Source organism: Rhodnius prolixus, unplaced genomic scaffold (assembly GCF_049639745.1).
Source record: "Rhodnius prolixus isolate KJV_2025 unplaced genomic scaffold, Rpr scaffold_7, whole genome shotgun sequence".
Lineage (NCBI taxonomy): Eukaryota > Metazoa > Arthropoda > Insecta > Hemiptera > Reduviidae > Rhodnius > Rhodnius prolixus.
In genome coordinates, this window is record NW_027411582.1 from 19354489 (window position 1) to 19379667 (window position 25179).

Genomic DNA, 25179 nt, shown 5'->3' on the forward strand with positions numbered 1-25179 from the left:
TGGAGCGTTGTAGGGATAGGAGAGGAGTGTATATTGAAGGTGATAATAACTAAATATGTATAAATTTAAAATAAAATGTTTTACAGCAATTGTCTCGTTATTTAATAGCCACACCTGGTATTCAATAGTGGGTGAGGTTTTGTGGCCTTTGAAAATAAAGTTATTAAAATTAAATGCTTATGAATAACGTGCCAATTTCAGTTTACTCATTTTTCAATAAAATAATACCAAATTTTTCTGAGCAATTGGATCCTCGAGGGAAGTCAAATAAGCCCAATAATCGTATCCATTAAACGTATGATATGTTACAAGGTTGCTTATAATTGATAGTTTTTAGAGTAATGATACCAAAATCTCGCAAATGAAAGCCTACTTAGTTGACCTCGGATACAGCTATCTATAGTCAGAGCAGGATGCTAGTAGTAACAAAATTAAATAAATAGACCGCTTTGTAGAGATCATTACAAGATATATTTAGTCATATATACCAAGAAAGGATTGCCAAGTCTACCTACAGAACCATCTAGAGGATGTTGCAGTAGACAGGAATGGCAGAAATATTTGTTGTACTCGTAGAGTGTAACTATGGTACTGAGACGAGTTACGTCATCCAAAAAAAATGTTTGATTGTGTATATTAGGGTGTTTAATACGAGGTAAAGTTAGGGTTAGCCTGTGCACTCTATTACTATGGATAGAGAAGCCTTGGCTCACTTTTTATTGAATGCCCTGCACTTGTAGTGAGGATGATATTTACATAAAATTTTAAAATTTGCCACTAATGCAGAGAATGTTCTTTTTATAAAAAATAAATAAAAATAAAGTAACAATATATACTTTTAAATTTCACTTTTATTTTTATAAATATTACAAAAAGAACAAATTTTATAGATTTGTATATAAAACTCTTAAATGTGATATAACACTTTTTATATAAATTCTTACTGTCTAAAAACTGTCCAAGCAAAAGGATGCTCGGAGAAAGGACCTAAGAAAGATAACTGGTTCTTGCTTTGTGAACAGTTAATGGAGAATCAGAAGAAAAAGAAAAACAAACCATCTGTGGCTGTGTCATGGACATGGCCGTGTGTTGTACGTGAACACGTTTACGTAACGGGTTATATTTTTTATACAGAATATTTTTATTTATGTATTTAGGCTGAAATCAAGGAAAAAATCGACGATTGAACACAGTCTATGCCTATACAGTCCGTTGTCGATGTAGAAGCGATTTCATCATCCACTTGCATAATTTCAACCGTCCCAGCTGCAGATGTACTGGACACCGTCGTTGATCCGCTCGGCCGCATTCATTCTTTTACGTTCCCGGCCCACCTTGCGTGTGGTGTTTTTATTATTACCATTCGATTGTTCTTGAGAAGCCCTTTCCAACCGTATACGATCTCTGTATTTGGTTTTGGCTTTTCGACGCGTATAGGCCGACATTATATTTTTGATAACATTTTTTTATTCCAACACCTTATAATATTCACTGTCACTATTTTACACTAATGTTTTATACGCAATCGATAGATTGTGACGACAGCTGACGATTAAAACTTAAACGAACATCGTAGCTTCTCCGAGTCAAAAGTTATACTAATTGCAAATCTCGATATGCAGCAAAAAGATCTCAAAATGGCGGCGCTTCCCCCTCCACCGCGTGCGATGCGTCACAGTCCTCGCTTATCGTAATGAATTCTTTGATCCTTTAGCTATCCAGTGGTCTAATTTAATTTTGGATGTAGACGATAGATTTGAAACTATAATGCCAAACTGTATCCCCCGATTTTGTTATCATTAGGTTTTTTTGGATTGCCTCTATATGATAGCAAATTTAAAGAGGTATTCACGTCAAAAACCAAGAATTGTACCAGCTACACAAGGAACAAGACCTCGTGAAATTTATAAAGAAAGGTAATCTCCAATGTTTAGGGTCAGGTGGAGATAATGGCGGAGAGCAGACTACCTATAAGATTCCTTTATGGTCTACTCGGTGAAGCTCGCCGCAAAGAAAAAACCTCGCTCAGGTCGCTAGACTGGTCATCCAAGATAACCTTCATCTCAATGGGTGGTGAATGAAGACCAAAGATAGGAATGCCTGGCAGAAGCGTATGCAAGAGGCCTGGATCTTTTTTAGGACAGTTGAGCCGCAGATAGATAGACGGTTCAATAAAAAAATAGATTATTAATTAATAGAATATATATTAATGTAGGCCAGCCGCTGACTCTTCCCCAGTCTCCCTTACTTGAGCAATAATCCTACAAGCGCACCCACACACTCACACAGAGATATGATCAGTAAACTATTTGACCTAAGCTAGAGTAACAATAGCCTATATTACCATTACTCAGAATAGCTTCACAGGATAAATTCTTTAATAAATTCTTTAATGTAGTTTACATCAATTACGGCAGGGCCGTAGACGAGAAAACTTGCAGGTCCACAAAAGGTAACACCAGTTTTTCCTAACAGTTTTGACCTTGTCTCACTTCCAGCAAGTCCCAACTCAGAATGAGCAAACATAATTCGTCAGAATGAACAAACGTCATTAAGTCCCAAACCTGCTTTTTTATAAATCGTTGTTTACGAGTTCACAGAAATTATTAAAAAGATATTTTAAAAATTGTCAGGATAATCAAAATATAAACAAAAAAAGAAAAATGTATTTAAATACATAGATTGCAGGGCATGAAGCTTTAACCTCAATAAATCAAATAATTACAATCAATAAATCAAATAAATCTATAAATACCTAAGATTAAGATGAATCTTGAGAAAAATTGACAACTATTAATTACTAACAAACTCATTTACAGTCTTGAAAATAGGAAGAGAATTAATTTCTTGGTTTAATCCTGACCATATAGCCCTGTATGGCCTCAAGTAGTAAGGAATACCTGTATTCAAGCTGGTCAAATAATAAATCCGTTTCAAATTTATAATTTCTTATCAATGCGGATACGATCACTTTGATTGATGCCATCGCATAAACACTTCCTGAAATGGAACACAACTTTGAAGTGGGCGTTCAGAAATATGGCGCAATTTTTAAAACAAAATATGGCGACCGAAAAAATTATCTCATGTAAATGAAAGTATTATTTCATGTAAATAATAGAATGTGTTTCTCGAAAGTCTACAAAAAATAAATAAATAAATAATTACTTATCCCTTTACACACTAAATCACTGAATAACACAAAATCATTTACCTGAAATAACTTTTAAATTCTTCATCTGAATAAAGATCAATTACACTGATAGCTAATAATACGTAGCCTAAGTTTTCGCTTATTATCATTGCGATTTTGTAAACTTGCATTCCACTTTTCATCGGAATTAGATAAAGAACTTTCTAAAGCATTATTAATAAATATCCAACTGTTGCCACAAAAGACATTTTAATTTTATTTAAACGTAAATTTTATAAATACTCCACTAAAATGTAATATAAAAAATTGAATTATATATGTATATTCTTTTAATACGTATAATAAAGTTTATTATAACTGCTTGTAAACGGGGTTAAAATTAAAAAATAACCTCTTCAAGCTTCTAACTTATTTTCGAGGCCGCCATTTGTAATGTTTACATGAACGGTTAAAACGCCCACAGACCATTCCACTTGGGTTTTCGACCGCAACGCTCGCAAGCAAGTGGAACGGGCAAAACCGCGGCCGTGAGCGTGGTCGTTTAGTGGAACGCACCCAAAGGGCATTAGACAATTTCATCCAAAACCATAATTATCCCAAGCGACAATAATACCAAAACTAAATTATAACTGAGAGATACGGCCAAAAAGACTTGAAATGCAAAGTACATTGCATAGGTTAGCAGTACCGAAAAGTATAAATTATAACTATTACAATGATAGATCAACAAATAAATGTAACGTACAACATAAACTTTGAATAAAAGTTAACTTTCAGTTAATATTTTAAACGCAATGTAGACTTTAAGTACTCGACCATTCTGTGTTAGTTATCAGGTTATCACAATGCATTTACCTGGGCAAGATCTTGGTCCCCAGCTGAAAGGGAAATAAGATCCTTTTGGTCTAGCAGCTGCCTCCTCTGGCAGAAAATGATCAGGATAGAATTCATCAGGATGAGTCCATATATCTGGGTCTCTATGTAATAAAGAAAATGCTACCAACGCCATGCACCCTTTTGGAAGTTTATATTCACCTGAAAATATATTTTAAGTTAAATGCAACGGCAAGATGTAGAAGCTTTTAGAGATTAACGGAAAATCTAAGATGAGCAACCTGAGACGTAGGTTACACTGTGCTGCCAACTCACCTAATATTTTCCCTTATTATTTAGTACTACTTTAGAAAAGGATAATATTTACCTAGATCTACATCATTGGCAAGTTTCCTAAATATAGCGATTGGACCAAATAATCGTATAACTTCTTTAATTACTCTTGTTAAATATATCATTTTCGATAACTGTTCCCAGGTTGGGGAAACCTCAGCATCCTTTCCTAAAATATCTATCTGTTCTTGATAGACAGCTGCTTGATGTTCAGGATACATGGCTAGCATTAGAAAAATGTATGATGTTGTTACAGCAGATGTATCAAATCCCTGTAGAAGTTGATAAAAAAAATATAATAACGCAATTAAATGTTTTTAAGTAGTTAAAATGTTTTGAGGAAGAAGAAGCAAAGGAATTTTTTGAGAACTTCAAGTCAGGGGGCACTGTTTTGAAGGTGTAAAGGGATTAAAATATCTAGGAACAACCCTTACGGCCAAAAATGATGTGAATAAGGGCATTAAAAGTAGAATTCATTTAAAAATAGAAGACTGGGGGCACTAAAACGTTGTTCTGCAATAAGTATATCTCCTGGCAGACTAACAAGATCAAATATAAGACTGTCCTAATCCAACGTTACGTATAGTTCTCTAGCTGATGAATAAAATCTAAGCTTCTGGAAAAGAAAAGTGGCAAACGGCGTTTACCAGAGCCGAAAAAACGCTGGGTTGAAACAGCAACAGGATTTTTTAAAGCTGGGAATGTGACGGTAATTAGGTCATCTACACAGTTGGAGGAAAAAGGAAAAATATATGAGCTGACTGGGGAGGTTTCATCAGTAATCATTGCATGATAACTGCAAGAATGCGATCTCCAAAAATGCAAGTGAAACAATGGAGAAGGAAAACACTAGACATGGATGACTGACATTACTTGCTACAGAAAGCCAAGGTCCATCAGGAAACTTAGTGAAACAGGAAAAATGAAAATTTGATGTAATTTATTAAGCTAAAAAAGATAAAATTACAAATATAATAATAAAAACGCAAACCCAGTTCTTCTAGTCAAGTAATTATGACTTACAGCAACGAGAAAGTCCGTAGCAAGTCTTCCAGTATCCTCCCAAGACAATTTATCTTGTTTCGCTCTTTGTACCAGTACGTCAGAATAGAAAGCAGGTTTTGCATCAATATCCTCTGAAATAGATACCAAACTGTTTAAATTCACTAGAATACAAAGTAAACAGAAAGGAAATCAACAAAATACCTACCGCCTAGCATTTTCCTATCATCAATTCTTTGCTTTAATATCTGTGAAACAATAAAAAATATTTAATGTACAATTCACTTTAAGATTGTTGTTTTATGAGCACCTTCGAAAGCTCGATTCAAGTAAAGGACTTATTTTTCATTTTTAAAAAAGTAATTACTACACTAATTATGCTTACTTGTTTCTAAAAGTACAAATTATACGAGGGTCGTTTGAAAAGTCCGTGCAAAGTCAGAGAGATAGCACTACTGGCGCGTATCGAGGTTATGTTTAGTTAGTAGCATCTCTTGGAAGAACACACACCAAGTTTCAGCCAGATCGGTCTATTTCTTTGTGTTTGGCATTCGTTTGAATCGAGGAAGTCGAGTGATTTTCAAAAAATGGACGAAAAAGAATTTCGTGTGTTGATTAAACACTACTTTATGAAAGGCAAAACGCCTCAGGAGACTAAAGAGAAGCTTGATAAACATTATGGTGACTCTGCACCTTCGATTAGAACAGTTTATAAGTGGTTTCAAAATTTTCGGAGTGGCCATATGGGTACAAGTGAGGCTGAACGTTCTGGACGCCCTGTAGAGGTTACTACTCCAGAAATCATTGATAAAATCCATGATATGGTGATGGATGACAGAAGAGTGAAGGTGCGTGAGATTGCTAGTGCTGTGGGCATTTCGAATGAACGGGTACATAATATTTTGCATGAACATTTGGACATGACAAAGCTATCCGCAAGATGGGTGCCGCGATTGCTCACGCTTGACCAAAAACGAAATCGTGTGAAGTGTTGCAAGGACGGTTTGCAGCTGTTCCAGAAGAATCCGCAGGACTTTAAGCGTCGTTTCGTCACTGTGGATGAAACATGGATACATCACTACATTCCTGAGACCAAAGAACAATCTAAACAATGGGTTACCAAGGGGGAATCTGCGCCAAAAAAGGCGAAGACCGTTCCTTCGACAGGAAAGATTATGGCGACTGTCTTTTGGGATTCGCATGGAATAATCCTCATCGACTATCTGGAAAAGAGTAAAACTATTACAGGTGCATATTATACATCGTTATTGGACCGTTTGAAAACCGAGCTGCAAGAAAAACGCCCACGATTGGCCCACAAAAAAGTCCTTTTCCATCACGACAACGCACCAGCTCACACCTCAGCAGTTGTGGTCGCAAAATTAATGGAAATAGGGTTCCAACTCGTTTCACATCCCCCCTATTCTCCAGACTTGGCTCCCTCGGACTACTATTTGTTCCCCAATATGAAGAAATGGCTGGCGGGAAAAAGATTTTATTCAAACGAGGAGGTGATTGCAGAAACGAATGGCTATTTTTCAGACTTGGACAAATCCTATTATTCGGAAGGGATCAACAAACTAGAGCAGCGCTGGACGAAGTGTATAAGCCTAAAAGGAGACTATGTTGAAAAATAAAAAAGGTTTACCCCAAAAAATTAAGTAGTTTTTATTTTTGCACGGACTTTTCAAACGACCCTCGTAGATCATATAATTGGTAACCAACAGTAGAAGAACAGTGCAGACTTATATTCACGATGAACACCTAACTAGTTTTTTTGTGGAAGATTAAAACAATGGTTTCAGCAGAAACAGTTTTTGCGAACTAGACCTAAAAGAGTATTTGGTTACTTATAAATAATTATTGTCGATATTTTCGTTTAATCCCACGATTCTGGTCCCAATACTCAGTGTTATAATGTTTGAGTACACTCGAAATTATTGGTTAACAGTAGATGAATGTTTAAAAGAAATTCATTTAGAAGATTTGGGCTCATTAGAATGCTTGCATTTCAAACCTAATATATCTATAATTTTAGACAGGGTATTTTGCATTTAACTGATTTAAATAAAGTAAATCAAAGCATGTTTAATATATTATGGAATTCTCAAAATTTATTACAAAATGTTAGTCAACAATATTTAGATTAATTTATTTCTTTTTCAAGTTGAAGAATTTTTTTCTGAAATAAGATTGGGGTGGCCCTTATGTTACTAATTTAAAATCAATAATGTCATGTATACAATTAAACCCAAAGATCATTGATTAATGTGTAATATGAACGAGCCGGAAACATTATTTCACCTGTTTATTAGTTGCCCAGTCTATGAAAGTTTCAGAATTCCACTCCAATATAAATAAATATAACAATCCTAAAGAAGAATTTTGCAAATTAATTAATAATTTTGGAGAAAAAAATATGTATGCAATTTTTAATTATTTTAAAAAAGTTTTAAAATTCAAATATTTCAGTCTACAAGGTTTATAAAGTAAACATGAACTTGGAACTCCTTTGTAACAGGTACATAATATCTTTATACAAATAAACTTTGAATTAAATTGAAAATTATTGGCTAACAAAGGAAACATTCAAAAAATCTTTAATTAGCAATAAAATTATTACTTTATGAATGATGCACTAAATCTCTCGCTTTTAAAAAAAAAAATATAAACCTTTCTGCAAGTTCAAGTAACCAATAAAATATTCTTCGGCACCTATTGAGAAATTGGCAACCATTATTCTTATCCAAAAACCTTTCTCTAATAATAAGAAACAGCTTCCCATAACTTTATAACTTTTTTTTAAATTCATAATTACCTTACAAGATAAATCCCAGTACGATCTGGCGATATTCTTTATACGTCTTCCATCTGAAGTTAAACCAGCATATAGTAAGCTAACGTGATTTGGTACATGGAAAACCATTTTTACGAATATTGCTTGCAGCCTGTAATAGATTTTAGAAATTAATAAGTAAAAAGGAAAAAAAATCGAGAGAATACTTAATAATGTTATTAAATTCAATAATTTTGACTTACTTTTCAAACACATCTAACAACTTGTATTGTTCTTTTTCAACTTCATTCAAATTGTATCCAAAGTTTGTTACTAAATAAAAATTAAAGAGACATTACATAGTTTGTACAACAATGTTACTCCAAGATGGGGAATTGACTACCTAAAATCTAAAACCACTTATAAATATATAGGCTTACTTAACTCTTTTTTTTTTTGTGCAAGTTTAATACTGTTTGGTTACTTATATACTTTGGTTTTGGTAGAAACAGTTTTTGCGAACTAGACCTAAAAGAGTGTTTGGTTACTTATAAATAATTATTGTCGATATTTTCGTGAAATACTTCCCACATAAACTGGGTCCAGTAAACAAGAATTGTAATCTTATCTTTCACCTTGCCTTCAACACGAAGATTTTTAAGATTTCAATCAATTAATCATACACGATAGCCAGTAAAGGATCAGTATAAAAGTTAAACTGCTACATGTTACGTATTACATGATTTTTACGTACTACATGATTAAATGATTTTTTTGTTGTTACTGTTCAAAATATACCTCAATGTAATTGGTTGGTAACAGCCGACATAGTTTTCTGATTTTTGGATCCTATACAGATGAAAATTCTTTGAGTTTGGCATTGTAGAGGGCGCTAACAATGATACCGTCTAGCCCCCCCAGAAGAATCCGGGAATAGGGACTAGGGCACATCGATAGTCAAGGCTATCGATGTTGACCACCTTCCTTTTTGCGGGGCTTAGGAGATAACCAGGGAGAGTTTTCAGATGGTGCTCTGGTGGCGGCATAAAAGGAGGCTCTTGTTTTCTGGTCTTGATAATTATAGAAGGTTGCAACCTGTATTGTTCAATATTATTTTAGTGTTCGCACTTAGTTTAGTTACTTGTTTTTTTATGTTATACTGTAAGAACCATAGAATAAATATTTTGTACATTTCAATGTGTGTTCATTACCCAGTTACCACCCAATGCTCCAACAGTATCAAACAATTACTGTACTTTAGTTTCAACTTCTGTGGAGTTATTTTCTTTTTCAAAGAGAAACTGCCATGTACCAAAACGAATAATAGTCCAACAGAATTGAGTCAAAGACTATAGAGAAGAGATTTTTTAAAAAAAGGAAAACTACTGGCAAAAACGTTCAATTTATTAGTAATAAGAGTAGTGTGTGGCGTAGCAAAAATTTTGCTAGAACAAAAGGTTGTTTGCGATTGACTGAGCTAAACTGCAAAGCAGGTATTTTTTAAAGCACTATCTGTATAAAGATTTCGTAATGAATTATTCAATCATAGTTCAATTTACTTTTTCTCTAATTTTCCTTTTGCATCAATGCCTAGAAAATTATGATAACGCCTTGGACAACAACAAATCAACTTCCACCAAATACTGATGTTATCTGCGAACTGTCATCCCCCAATAGGTATTCACAAATTGAATTCATGGGATGAAGCAGCTAAAAGAAAGTTACAAATGTAAGAATATCAATTAAATTTACAAAATTGACTCACCACAAACAGTATCTGCAGAATAATTGGTTGCGTATGTTCTAAAATTGAAAGTTTCTCCATTTTTAGCATGTTTACTTATTACTTTACAAACTTTTAAAGCTGTTTCATGGAAGAATTCTAAATTTGATTCAACCATCTTTTTGGTTAGAAGTTTGTCTAATGGTTTACGAAGTTCACGCCATTCTTGACCTAAGCAAAAATAGTTTTATATTTTTGAGTTGTATCTTGGGAAAGTTCCAAATTTGGTTAAACCATTTTTTTGAGAGTAGAAGTTTTGTTAGTGGTTCAACGCCATTCCTGACCTACGCATAATTAGGTCTGTATTTTATGTTTTAATATTGAATAGAAAACAAATTTTCAAAAAGATGAATTATACATTTCGTTAAAGATTTATAATTTTCCTTACTTTGATTGCTGCTAATTCTTATTTTCCTCAGTTTGGGAAATGTTTGAAACGATTATTTAACGATTAATGGACAAAGCAAAGTAAAAAATTGAGAGACATTATGCTGACCTCATGTTTTGTCCTAGTTGAATTCATTTTTCTTAAATAATTTTAGAAAAATGTCATCTAGAAGAAGAAATTATTAGATAAATATGCCAAACTTACCATTCCTTACAAATAATCCATTTCCTATAAATCCTACGAACTGATAAAAATGATCCTTCTCTAACGCATCTTGACTTGAAAGTATTGCCTGTAGCAACAAAAATACAGATTGTAATAAAATACAACTTTTTGTTTCAAAAGTTTTGAATAAAAACTTACTAGAAATAAAATTTCAACTTTGAAAGCACGACAATCGAATTAGCTTAGTTTAAATTCATCTTAAAATGATGAATAATGAAAAATTATGTAAACGATCTTCGCAAATCGCATTCAAAACTTAGTTATTTGTAAATATTATTGTATTCATAACGAGCATTTGTACTACAGGTTTGGCCGTTCATCTTGTGAGAGGTCATCAAATAAAGGTTGAAAAAGTTGAGACAAAATGCCTATCATTTTTTTGGTGCGTAGGAATAGGCTTCTTCTCTTATGATTGCCTACCCACAAAAGTGGTTTGGTCGTAGAGGCATCTTATAACAATCACAAGATTACTTGATAAACTTATTTCACATAATGTTTCTCAGCTTATTTCCTGATCATGCTGACAAAATGTCTATTCATAGTCTACAGAAAGTATTTGCGTCCCTAAATTAAACTTCCACCATTGTATCTCTGAGTTGTAACAATCAAAATATAAAATCTGGGTTCGCAGTACGACTTCAAAGAAATCTGTAGGATTTCTCAGCCAATAGGTAGAAAAATATAAATATAAAATACATAAAACTAACCTACCTCAATATGTTTAGGACTTGAAATTGCTATTACCAATTTTGGACCAAACCATACTTTTATAATTTTATGAGGTGGTTTACAATACTCCTGATACAGTTCGTCGAAAGTCTGAAGTACATCTGAAACCATATTTATTAATAAGCGAATTATTGATTTATTTATCTCCATCTTTTTAAAATAATATCAGATAATCAAGAACAGAAAAGAACACTTTCATTTTCTGTTTAATATCAAACAAGGAAAACACGTAAGGGAAGCAACGAGTATACTCAGAGTAGTACTGAAGGCTTGATTATGCAACAGCTGAAGCTAACAAAAAAAGAACATTAGAAAGATTTAAGGGAAAAGATAATTATAATATAAAGAATAATATAAGAATTTTTTACACAAATACAAGGAAAGTAAGTTAAAAATAGCTTATTACTTAATATTACATAACTTTATAAGTAAGAAATAATATATTCAGTTGATTGTAAAAAAGAAATAGCATAAAAAACTTACTTTTTCGCAACAGCGTAACAATGTAATGTAATAAAATATAAAAAAATTGGAGACACCAGGTCAAATAGTCACTTTAATCAAGAATGAGGCCTTAACTTAAAAAATATACAAGTATTTTTTTAAATTTCTCTTACTCTACTAGAAGGAGAAGGTAATGTAATCGTATAGATATTTCGTTTAGGTGCTACCCAGAGGACGCCACAATAAGATTTTTGGAATTTGGGTACAAAAATATATCTAAGTCCATATGTTTGTAAGATATTTAATTTTAATTTCCACCCCCGTCTTTCTGCGCATGCTCGTAGCTTCGAGTGAAGAGTGGGTAGGAAAAAAAGGACAGGTTAGGATTGAAAAGAGTGAAGTGAATTATCGGCTTTGAGTGTCGTTTCTCTTTTCTTTTTCAGGTATTGAAGAATAGTTAAATAATTATGTATTGAAAATTAATGTTTTAAGAATGTTGTTAATGCCAAATAAATCTCTTTTCTTTCGTTTTATAATGCGTGTTGAATTACAACTAGACTGAGTTTCTCTGAAAAAGAAAAGAGATTTATTTGGCATTAACAACATTCTTAAAACATTAATTTTCAATACATAATTATTTAACTATTCTTCAATACCTGAAAAAGAAAAGAGAAACGACACTCAAAGCCGATAATTCACTTCACTCTTTTCAATCCTAACCTGTCCTTTTTTTCCTACCCACTCTTCACTCGAAGCTACGAGCATGCGCAGAAAGACGGGGGTGGAAATTAAATATCTTACGTTTCATAAAAAGAATAGAATAGAATTGAAAAATTCTGTGTTTCGTATATTTTTAACACATTATTACAGGGGTTCTATACCAATATTTGAATAATATTTGGAATTAATAATAATATTAATAGAATGTTAACAAAAATATATTAACTCAAGTAAATTTCTTAATAACCAAAACTTAGGAAAACTTAGAAACAGTTTCTGTAACTCAACCAAAACGCATAGCCACGCCCTGAAGAGGACAATATATTTGTCGAAACGTTGGCAATAAGACGAGTTGTTTTATTTGACCGATTCCTCGCCAATCTTGAATCCTAAGAATAACCAAAACAATAACCAATCAACAATATCCAATAACAGTAACCAAAACCACAGTACTGATTCAAATATCGAATGCAGATAATAATAATAAAAAAATAGAAAATAATGTTAAAACTAATACGAATATAGTAATAATCTCCTTAACAAAAACTTACAGTTTAAAATGTTAAGTATAAGGGTTGATTAAACGCCAAAAGGTACACAAATCAGCGAGTACCCAACATTTCATTAATACTTCATTAATATTTAAGTAATTCTACTGCATTAATTTTCATTAATAAGTTATTTTTTAGAATTTATTAGATGTCACAGACCCTTATGCTGGCCATTTTCGTCTACAAAATATATGTTCAAGTAGCACTGTAGATTGACTGTAATATCTAGTTATTTATAATAATCAAACTATTAATTACAGGTTAAAAAGAAAAAAAAATGAGGCTAAAAAATTCAAAACTTTTTTTTATAAAAAACTTACATCAATGATTTTATTTTATTTATTTATTTATTTTTAAATAAAAATCGTCGGTTTAAGTTCATTCTTCGATTAAAGTAATTGTTATTTTATGTAGTAGTCAAACGTTTATAATAATAGGTAATAATTATCTGGCTTTATCGCAAATAATATAGTTTTCTTCAAATACATTCTCAATCTAGGTATTCATACCACAATGTTGTATATATGTAATATAAAGTAAATAAGATATGCATATTTTAGGACAGCTAATTATTCCAGGATTTTACTATAAGTAAAATTAGGGGGACTAAATTAAATTACAATTGAGAAATGAATAATTGTTGTTAAATAATCTACTTGTTATTATCTGTGTATTATTTGTGCTCACGAATAATTCGGTAAGACGAATTCAAGACAGTAGCCTACTCTAACTTTGTCTTTTTCTACTTTAACATGCATGTACGTATATATGTGATTTATCATAATTATAACTAAAAAATATTATAAATGAAGTGGCCAGCATAAGGGTCTGTGACATCTAATAAATTCTAAAAAATAACTTATTAATGAAAATTAATGCAGTAGAATTACTTAAATATTAATGAAGTATTAATGAAATGTTGGGTACTCGCTGATTTGTGTACCTTTTGGCGTTTAATCAACCCTTATACTTAACATTTTAAACTGTAAGTTTTTGTTAAGGAGATTTTTGTACCTTTTGGATAGATTTTCCTTTTTGTCTATTTTACAAAGTTACATATCTTCTTTACAGATTTTTTTAAAATTTGGAATAAGCAATTCTATCATTATAATCTGATAAGATGTTAAGTCGGAACCGTAACTACCACTGGAGAGATCTTTTTATAGAATGATTATAGTTGCGTTCCCCCAAACCATCCTCAATAACAATTTTTTTGAAAAAGCGTTTTGAATAACATAGGAAGGTATTTGTACGTAAATAGCAAAATTAAACTGCGATTTCAGTACTTCCTTTTAAGAGGAGTAAGAAAAATAAACTACGATTGCAGTACTTCTCCCTAAAAGGCAAAGAGGAAAGATTTTTTAATCGAACGACAATTCATTGATTTAAATCGGTTCACTCATTGATAATTTAAACGATTGCAGTACTTCCTCTTAGTAGGTGTAAGAGCAAGATGGCACTTGACAGCCACGTAGAGGAGCTTTAACCACTTATTCGGGCTGAATTTTATCAAAATCGGACTAAGCGTTATAGAAATATTGGTAATAATAGTTTTAGAAAGGGTCTTATTTGGGTGGGGCAAACTCCCCTCCTTATGAGGCACGGCGTCGAGACTTTTAATGTGCAAATCTGTACAAAATTTCGATTCGAATGACACTTCATTCATGAAAATCGGTTCACGTGTCGATAATTTGCAACGATTGCTATACTTCCCCTTAAAAAGTGTAAGAGCTGATCGTCGCTTTAATGTTACGTAGGGGAGCCCTAACCCTATCACCCTACCAAATTTTATCAAAATCGGGCCAAGATTTACAGAGTAATTAGTAATAATAATTTTGGAGGGGGCCATACATAAAGGGGGCTAACTCCTCTCCCATTCGATGTACAGCATCGAGACCCCCAAAAGGCACATCTACATAAAATTCCGAATCGAATGACACCTCATTCATGAAAATCGGTTCGCGCGTTTAGGCGCTACGTTGTTTACAAAAAAAGGTAACAACAACAACAAGAAGAAGAAGAACAAGAACAAGAACATTTTTTGAAAAAGCCGTTTTTGCTCATTTTCGGCAACTTTTTTCTCGAAACCTATTAGATCTGGGTGGTTGCAAAAAAATTACAGTTATAAAGGAGGGTTTGGAGTAAGATTTAAAGAAAATTTGGGAATTTTATCTTTTATAGAAAAAGAGAAAAAAATTGTCAAAGTTAGGTGTTTTTCAACGTTACGCTTTTTCGTGCAGTTTTTGATGGTCAACCCTTATACAACTGTCCTACCGGACAGTTTTAATAGGAAATTATACAACTGTCCTACCGGACAGTTTTAATAGGAAATAAAACAAATTGTGTTTTCTAATTTAAAGAAACAATGATTAATAACTTAAATAAACTAAAAACTTTTCTTTTATTAAACGTTATTCAATTTAAATTAATTCAATTTAATTTTTAATTATTATTTCTTAATGAAAATAGATTAACTTTAAGAGTACAAAATCAAAGCATGATGTAGAGCTACTATTCATTGAGAATAAACGGTCTTATTTTGAGGGCTTCAATGGTGAAATATTATAATCTATTTAAGTGGTCAGGAGAATCATTTATTAACAATTTTTTGTATACATTAATTTCATTTTTATTGTGCATTACTTGTGCTAAATAATGTTTCCTGATAGGATCATAAATAGGGCACTGGATCCAAGATATGTTCCATACTTTCTGATTTATTCAGGTTACATACTGAACAGACTATTCAGTATGTTTTATAAAAAGACAATAAGTCAGATAGAGAAGGTATCATGTCACCGCAGCCACAAGAGACTCATTGTGCCTTTGGAATGGATAGGTAGGGCTGGTAAATCACCTCCTTGCCCTAAATAACAAATTTTTAAAGCGTCATCTTTTAATGTGACATCTTTTAAACAAAGATGGCAATGGGATGTTCCAAAACACAGGTTTCTCGCAATGTCAAGTCAAGGGATCGACCCAAATCATGCCCAGTAAACTCCTTACCCATCCCAAAAGAACTATATTAGTTTAATCACAGATTGCTGACGCTCCAGTCTAGACTCTAAGCTTTACAAACAGTTCTAGGCTACCTTTGTTCTCCAAAGCGTCAATTCAATTTCAGTAAAAAAACAAAACACCATAACTAAATACATATCTTAAAATTTGACTTCTTCAGGCATCTGGGTGTCCCTGTAGGTATCCTACTCTAACAAAACAATTGCTGTCACTCGAAACAATACACAATACACTCAAATTTAACAGAAGTAGTTGAGTATGCAACTAATTTGTATATTTGATCATGCATGTTCGTGCAGTTAGTTTCCTATAACCTGTAAACAAACACATTTAGGAAGCCATAGAGGCATTTTTTTTTATTCTATCTAGGATTTATTTTTAAAACCATTTCCTGGAGATATTATCTCATATTTTTTTTTTATCTCATAAAAGCCTCTCAAGATCTTTAACACGTTCCGTGCCAAGCAATTTTTGCCTGACTTGTCTTTCAGGCCATTTGATTTGACAATCTTTCATTACATCATCAATCGATAAGTAGTTCTCTTGTTTAGAGTAGCTATCACATCGTGTATCACTTGTGGTATGTAAATAACAACTCGTCTTCAGAAACTGCGACAAACTCTAGAAGAAGCCACGGAATTAAAAAGAAAGAGGGCAAAGCGAGGATAGCAAGTCAACGTTGCATTTCTTGCTACAAACAAAATGTAAAAAAAATTCGGTACTGAAGTTGCAAGAGAAAAAACTATAAGTGCGTTTTGCAGCGATTGCCTGAAAAAGCCAACTTAAACTTGCTTTAACAAAATCCATTATTAAATGTAATTATTAATTGTTGTATACGAGGTGTGTTCAAAAAGTAACGGGAATTTTCGTTTTTTGAAAAAAATATTTATTTATTCATCTACATTAATATTGTCGCCTTCAAAGTAGTCCCCTTCGCATACAATACACTTGTGCCAGCGCTTTTTCCAATCCTCGAAACACTTCTGAAACTCGATCTTTGTGATAGCTTTCAGCTCTTTCAGCGATTCGCTTTTAATGTCATCTATGCTTGTAAAACGACGGCCTTTTAATGTTCTCTTTATGTTTGGAAATAGAAAAAAGTCACATGGAGCCATGTCTGGCGAATATGGAGGCTGGGGCATCGTTAAAGTTTTGTTTTTGGCCAAAAATTCACGAACAAGCAATGAAGTGTGAGCAGGTGCATTATCGTGGTGCAAAATCCATGAATTGTTTTGCCACAAATCCGGGCGTTTTTTTCGGATTGCTTCACGCAAACGGCGTTGAACTTGTAGGTAGTACTCCTTATTGATTGTTTGACCTTGTGGCAAGAATTCATGATGCACTATGCCATTAAAATCGAAGAACACAGTGAGCATAACCTTCACATTCGACCGCACTTGTCGAGCCTTTTTCGGTCTTGGCGATCCTGAATGCCCCCACTGGGACGATTGAGCCTTAGTTTCGACATCATATCCGTAAACCCATGTTTCGTCACCTGTTATAACACGTTTCAGTAGATCCGCATCGTTGTCGACTTCATTGAGTGACTCTTGAGCAACTTCCATTCTCCGCTGTTTTTGTTCGAAATTCAACAATTTTGGAACAAATTTTGCTGCCACACGTTTCATACCCAAAACATCCGAAAAAATTTCATGGCATGAGCCAATTGATATGGCAACATCATCAGCGACTTCTCTGATTGTGATTCGGCGATCGTTCATAACCATTTCTTTCACTTTTTTCACGTTTTCATCGGTTGTTGATGTGCTTGGACGTCCAGGTCGTTCGTCATCTTCAACGTTTTCGCGGCCATCTTGGAAACGCTTATACCACTCGTAAATCCTTGTTTTACTCATAGCAGACTCACCATATGCCTTTATTAACATTTCACACACTTTATTTCATTTTTTACGCAAAATTTAATACAAATTCTTTGATCCATTTTTTTTAACAAACAAAAATCGCCAAGCTCGAAAAACACGTCTAACCTTAACGGCTGCCACTTAAGAAGTAAACAATGAATATTACTGAAAATTTTATCGTACTTCAGGGGCATGTGTACCAACATAATAAAAAAAAAATTTTTACAATCAGACTCTCCAAACCCGCGAAATTTAAAAATTCCCGTTACTTTTTGAACACACCTCGTATATGTATAACAATTAAATAAACTTATGTGTTTAGTTCTGTACTCCATTTTGTATAATGCCTAATATTTTTAGTAGAAATATATTTTACAGAATTACATTTGTCATAAAATATTTATGTTTTCAACGCATTAAATAAAAATGACTGCGTGTACAACCGGTGGTGCACTTGGCACGAAACGTGTTAATATTAATTATTTATTCGTAAAGAATCTTGCCTGTCCATCAACCCTGAAATCCTTTGAATCACCATTTCCTTGAGGTTATTCATATCGAAATCTATTAGATCCTTCATATATCCTAAAGAAATTTCTATAATATCGTTGGGAAGGATCTCACCACTTTTTCTCCATTAAATTTATTAATTCTATCTACGTACGATAAATTAAACTTGGAACGAATACGCCTAAATAATTTAAAGAAAAGCAAATGTTATTTTACAGTTTTTGTAAACAAATTATTGTACACATATAATTTGAAATCAATAATAAAAATATCTTCAGCTGTTTTAATTTTAGTTAAGAGATAAGCATCTACAATAATTGGCCTTGATATTGGGCCACAAATATACAATCGTATAGCTAGCTCCAATCACCCATACGATTTGTTTAATTAAAATAAGCAATCATTTTTACTATCATTGTATGTAAATTAATGACAGTGAAATTATACTGCATGCTAGGCAAAGTCTATACTTCCTCTACAATTTATATAATAATATAGCCTTGATTAATAGCCGTTAGTAAAATGTAAATATCTAAGCAGGGTGTCATTAACTAACTCTTATTAACTATTTTAACAAATAGCAACAAATATTTCATAGGATATATGAGGGTGCATGGGTTTCTGCTATTTTTTTTTTTATAAAAGCAACATAATTTTGGAATAGAAAATTAAAATATCAATTAATTTTTGTTGCACTAATAACGAAAATAAATAAAGTACATAAAGTTCTCATATATCTGATAAGGTTTACTTATCCGGAACAATTATATTTTTGGATATTTTAAAAAAATTTAAACACTTTCTGAAGTGTTTTCTCTTACTAATTGTATATTTCAGATTTTTTTTAATTGAGAGGTCTTGTCTTTAAGCGTTTCTCGGTTGATAAAAAAGCACCATTTGTAAAAGAGGTAGCATGACATTTTTTTCAGGCAGGCTTTCTACATCCAAAGAACATTTGTCCTGAACAGAAACGGATGTCTAATCATACTCCACTTAATTTTATTATATTAGAACAAATAAAATCCTAAGCCTAGACCAGATTTCGATCCCAGCACCACGATACCTCTTAGTTTTGTGGGAGGTGCATCGTACCACAACTTGATTATCTAGGCGCTTTATTTCATAGCGCGTTTAAATAAAATTAAAAAAAAAAAAAAGAAGTCTGCTGGGTTTACACAGAGTATAATTACAGGTAAATACGAGTTAAGTGTTTATGCTAGCGAGAACTTCTTCACTTATCTAACGTCCTATTGCCATAAGGAGTATGTACGAATCTACTATCTGCAGAAATAGAAAAGAATATTAGTTATTACAGAAATGCACTGATCTTTAGAAAAACGATTTGCTTCAGACGTTTATTTATGTTTTTTTTTTAAAAATGATTTAAGGCGCGTCAATATCTGAGGTTATGGACGCCCAGAGCTTTTTTCAGTGCACTGCCGGCCCCCGAACCAGTGTTCTCTCGTTACAGATAACACTGTCAATCACCATAACAGTGAACTGTAAGAAGCTCCTAGGAAGAGAAAATCAAAGGGCCAGCAGCTGGATTCGAACCCGGATCTTCCGTGTGGGAATCCAATACGCTAACCGCATAGCTAACCCCTTCCCTTATTCTTATAAATCAGCGTTTCCCAACCTTTTTTGACTCGCGTTATGCTAAATTGTACTACTTCGTAAAAATGATTGTAATTCGTGAAATTTGTTATTCCAAGTGTGTTATTTTTTATTATTATTATCTTTATTTGTATAGAGATACAATGTATTCTGTTACAAAGGAGTTCAAGTTCATGTTCACTTTATAAACTTTGTAAAGTGTAAGATCTTAGTTTCAAAACTTTTTTTTTAAATAATTAAAAATTGTGTAAATATTTTTCTCTTCAAAATTATTAATTAATTTACAAAGTTCTTCTTTAGGATTATTATATTTGTTTATATGGAATGGGACTCTAAAACTTTCATAGACTGGGCAGCTGACAAACAGATTTTCGATCTTATTACACATTAAACAATGATCTTTGGGTTTTATAAATTACATTATTGTTTTAAATTTAATAACATATTGGACCACCCAATCTTATTTCAGAAATAATTCTTATAACTTGAAAAGAAATGAATTTATCTAAATATAGTTGACCCACATTTTGTAATAAATTTTGAGAATTCCAAAATATATTAAACATATTATTTATTTTTGTCTCGGTCATGCTGATTGGGGATTTTAACGCGCGGATCGCAGATCAACAGCTACTGCCTGATGAATTACTTATTGATAATATTTACTGCAGCCGCGCTCGAAATTCTAAAGATTTAATATGTAATAATAAAGGTCATAAGCTGTTGGACTTATGTGATAGTTTAGGCTTAATTTTTCTGAATGGTAGATTTCCAGGGGATGCGGAAGGGGAATTTACATTTGTGGGGGGTATGGGAAGCTCAGTGATTGACTTTTGTTGTGTTTCCTTAGAACTTATTCCTGTGGTTACTTCTTTTTCAGTTCAATGCGAAACCTTTTCTGATCACCTCCCTATAACCTGTAGCATATCGCTGAGTTATAAGTGTAAAAGTAAGGGTACAGTTCTTCCGCTATGCTCCAGATTGTTTTGGCATAATGCCAACTTAGATTCCTATAAAAATTCTCTGAAGAATCTCACCCTAAATCTTGTTGAATCTTCAAATGACACCCAGGGATTTGTAAACTCTTTAACGAGTTTAATTCAAAGAGCCTATCCCTTACATAGTTCTCGAATAAATATACAGTCAATTAGACGCAAACCTTGGTTTGAATTTTGCTGTTTTCGAGAAAGAAGGAAAGTATTTAATTTGTTAAATTTATATCGTAAAACTAACTCCACTCTTGCTAAGGAAGCGTACTGTAAAGCGAAAGCGAACTTTAAGTTGTTGTGTAAGGAAAAGAAAAATGAATTTTATGCTTCTATAAATTATCAATTGAAATCAGTCAAAGATACTAAGCAGTTATGGCATTTGATTAATCACATTAGGGGTGCAAATTTTAAAGTTAATAATGATATCGCGCTGAGTGAGTGGGCTGCCCATTTCCGATCGTTACTGAATCCTGTCCCTCATCCTTCACCAACCTTGTATGCTGAGCCTTGTTTAAGCAACTTAATTTTGGATGCACCTTTTTCTAATGAAGAGTTGGACATGGTCTTAGCTAACCTAAAGGACAATAAGGCCCCAGGATATGACAGGATCAGCTATGAATTTTATAAAAATGCTCCTTCCTCCTTTCATCAAAAATTGCTGTCGCTGTACAACTATATATTCGAGACTGGGTCAGTGCCTCCTTCTTTTGTTAGGTCCCTTATTTTGCCGTTGTATAAACATGGAGATATCAACGATGTGTCTAACTATAGAGGAATATCGTTTCTGGATTCTATATCCAAAATTTTTTCTGGACTGTTGTTAAGGCGGTTTGAATCGTTCATTACCAGTTACAATTTATTAACTGAATGTCAAGCTGGATTTAGGCGTGGTTACTCCACAATAGACAACCTTTTTATCTTAGTTAATCTTATTAAACTAACGTTTTCACAACCCAAGAAAAAGCTATATTGCTTTTTTGTGGACTTCAAAGCCGCCTTTGACTGTGTACACCAACCGTCTTTATTTTATAAACTTTATAATTTAGGTGTGTCCACTAAGTTTATTAAAATACTGCAAAATTTGTATCTAGCCTCTCAGTCTGCAGTAATAGGAAGAGATGGAGTATCAGAATTTTTCCCTGTAAGTAGTGGAGTCAGGCAGGGTTGCTTGCTTAGCCCTATTATGTTTTCGGTATTTATAGACGATTTACCTCTGTTCCTTGAGGGTGGAGTTCGAGTTGGTGATGCCAAAATAAATGTTTTAATGTATGCTGACGACATTGTCCTAATAGCAGACACCCCCCTCCTCCTACAGAGAAATATAAATATATTGGAGAGCTACTGTGATCAATGGAATTTATCCCTTAATCTCAGTAAGTCCAAAGTTTTAGTGTTTCGAAAGGGAGGTCGTTTGGCGGCACGGGAACGTTGGCAGTATAAAGGTAAGGTAATTGAAAGGGTAAAAAGATACAAATATTTGGGAGTTACTTTATCTAGTCAGCTCTCTTTTCAAGAACATCTTAAAGAAAAAATCTCTACCGCTAAACTTGGTATTAATACAGTTTGGAGTAAGTTAATTTCGCAAAATGAAGTTCCAATTCATGTTAAGTTTCAGGTTTTCAAGTCTGTATCCCGTTCTATTGCCTGTTTTGGCGCCCAAGTTTGGGGTCATGAAAGGTTCGAATTGCTGGAAAAATTTCAGCGTTATTTTATCAAAAAAATATTTCTTCTTCCAGCCTTTACTCCCAACTTCATGCTCCATATTGAGACCTCTCTAGATCCAGTGTTTTTGCATACTCTGAGGCTTCATATAAATTATTGCCTTCGTACTTTGGATCTCCCTTCTCATCGTTTGCCCAAGGTGGTGGCTCAGGAGGTGGTACGACAGAGGGTTTCGTGGTTCTCGTCTTGGGTCTTATTGTGCCAAAGGTATGCGGTCAACTTTGACTCTCAACTGACGAACAAGCTATTATGGCGTGGGCAGCTCGATGATCTGCTTTCAGCAATAAAATCGTCTTACATCGCAGATTCTCTTAGTCGTGCAAAGAGTTCTGAACAGTTTCTATTGTATAGAGCTCTTATGGAGGTTGAGGAGGAGCCCAGAAGATTTTGCGCGCCTCACTCTGATGTCAATATGAATTTGTCCGATTTGAGTCTATTGCTGAAAATTAAGGGTGAACTTTTGAAGCTAAATTCGGTTCCTTGTATAGAGAGGGATTATCAGGAGGAATTATGTAATATGTGTTTTTTCAGTAAAGAAAATCTTCATCACTTTTTAGTAGAATGTCCCGCTCTAAGTGATTTGAGAAAACGGTTCCTTGGTAGTGCCACTCTTCAAGGGAGTGACATAGTGCAGATGTTATCCTCCAAGTCGTGTAAACCTTTGCTTGAATATACTCGTAGGGCTATGGTTTTGAGGAAAAACTTGACCTCCTAATACTTCTCATGTTTATAACTTAAGTTATAAAGTTCATTTATTTACTAATATTTTCACTTCCTTATTTATATTTTAAGCACTTCATATAACTTCAAACTATTTCTATCTTTCTTGTATTTAATCTCTTATTTAAATTATTTACCTCCCAGTAAAGATCACATATGTATCTGATAATTATTTACACTATTCTTTATTTAAAATCCAGTATTTAATTTTAGTTAATTTTATTGAGCAGAGTAATAACTTTTTATTGTGAAACAATTAATTTTTTCTTTTACTTTGACATTAATTGAGTTAATCTTGTTGAGATAATTTGTTATTTCAATGTCTAGCAAACTCTGGCAGACGGCGTTAGCCATGCCTATTAATACTGTTATAATTTTCTTTATTTTTGTATTTTTTGTACTTTTGTATTTTGTAAATAAAAAAAAATATTATTTATTTTATTTAAATCAGTTAAGTGCAAATTTTCCCTGTTTTATTATAGAAATATTAGGTTTGTGATATAAGCATTCTAATGAGCAATTCTAATTCTAGAAAGAGCTTGAAATACAATTATCATTTGTGTTTTCAGGTTTTGGAAAATAGACAATTTTAATCCACTAACCAGCAACTCGCGTATCACAGGTTGAGAAACGCTATTATAAATAAATATATAAATTATTCTTATTTATTTTGTAGCTAGTATACTGTACATTTCACTAAAGTAACATTTCAAAGGAAATCTGTCTTCACTTCTCCCATAGAGCCCCAAAAATCAATTTCCCCTTCCAGATCTGCTAAATGTCTGAATTCTGAAGAATGGAACCGTATACTAGCATTTCCAGTTAATAGTTCTTGGATCATGTCTCCTACTTGGCACATTAACCAAAGGCCAAATTTAAACCTACTGCGATATTTGTTTTGGAGTAACACTGCCCACATCTACAAACACGAATTAATTATAAAACCATTTTTACTCATTCGTGATCTCAGATGTCTTTTCAGTGAAAAACAAAACAAAAATGAATATCTGTGTGATAGTAATATTCCATTTACAAGGAGCATTAAAATATTAAATTAAATACAAAATAAAAATCAAGGATGTCGCTTTAAAATATGACCTAATTAATAAAAATGAATATTTATTTATAAGTGAACTAGACTGATTGGTTCCGGATATTCATCTACCATCAGAGATATTGATTATTCAGTTTGATATTTAAAAATAAACTAAAACCAATATCTGATCATTAATGGAAATTAGAAACCTGTCAGAATTTGTACTAAAACTTTCGGACTACATTTAAAAAAAAGATTTTGAATAATAAGTAATTAATTGAAAATTACCTTCCGCTGTTTTAATTTTAGCGAATAATGGAGCATTTCCAATAATTGGCCATGGTTTAGGGCCTGGTATATTATAGGTAATTTTGTTAGCCCTGATTTTCCATAAAACATGTTTAATTAAATTGATTAAACAATAAGTTGCAAACACTATTATTAGAAAACTTAATAAGATCATAATTGTTGTTTAATGAAACTTTTAACATACTGAATTTATAATACAATATTCGCTTCTATTTATCTTTTTTATGGTAGCCTTGAGCGAAGAAATTGCGCATTAAACCTGGGATTACCTTTCAATTTCTTTGCAAATAACTTTTTATAAATAATAATATTTCAAATATGTATATTTATTATTTAATTAAATTAGGTTTCTTGATATCCAACTGAACGGTTGAAATGAATAGTGCATGTACTCCGTTTAGTTACGAAACGCAGAGAAAATCTACAATGTTAAAATCGGTTCGAAGTTGTTAACAAGCAG

General features: G+C 32.8%; 1 protein-coding gene across 4 annotated transcripts in view; it reads right to left on the reverse strand.

Moving 5' to 3' along the window:
* Positions 1-24897, reverse strand: part of LOC141447128 (cytochrome P450 4g1-like) — a 45646-nt gene extending 20749 nt beyond the window's left edge. For 2 of the 4 annotated variants that reach the window (XR_012454151.1, XR_012454150.1), the window contains exons 1-11: positions 24699-24897; positions 11207-11325; positions 10475-10562; positions 9865-10053; positions 8363-8432; positions 8142-8271; positions 5532-5571; positions 5345-5457; positions 4356-4593; positions 4010-4189; positions 2756-3000 (exon numbers count right to left, since the gene is read on the reverse strand). The gene's annotated coding sequence lies outside the window, so the exon portion shown is untranslated. Of the gene's footprint in view, positions 1-2755; positions 3001-4009; positions 4190-4355; positions 4594-5344; positions 5458-5531; positions 5572-8141; positions 8272-8362; positions 8433-9864; positions 10054-10474; positions 10563-11206; positions 11326-24698 lie in introns of those variants that run through there. The other 2 variants (XR_012454152.1, XM_074114347.1) reach the window with 2 other exon arrangements.
* Between the last annotated feature and the right edge of the window lie 282 nt (positions 24898-25179).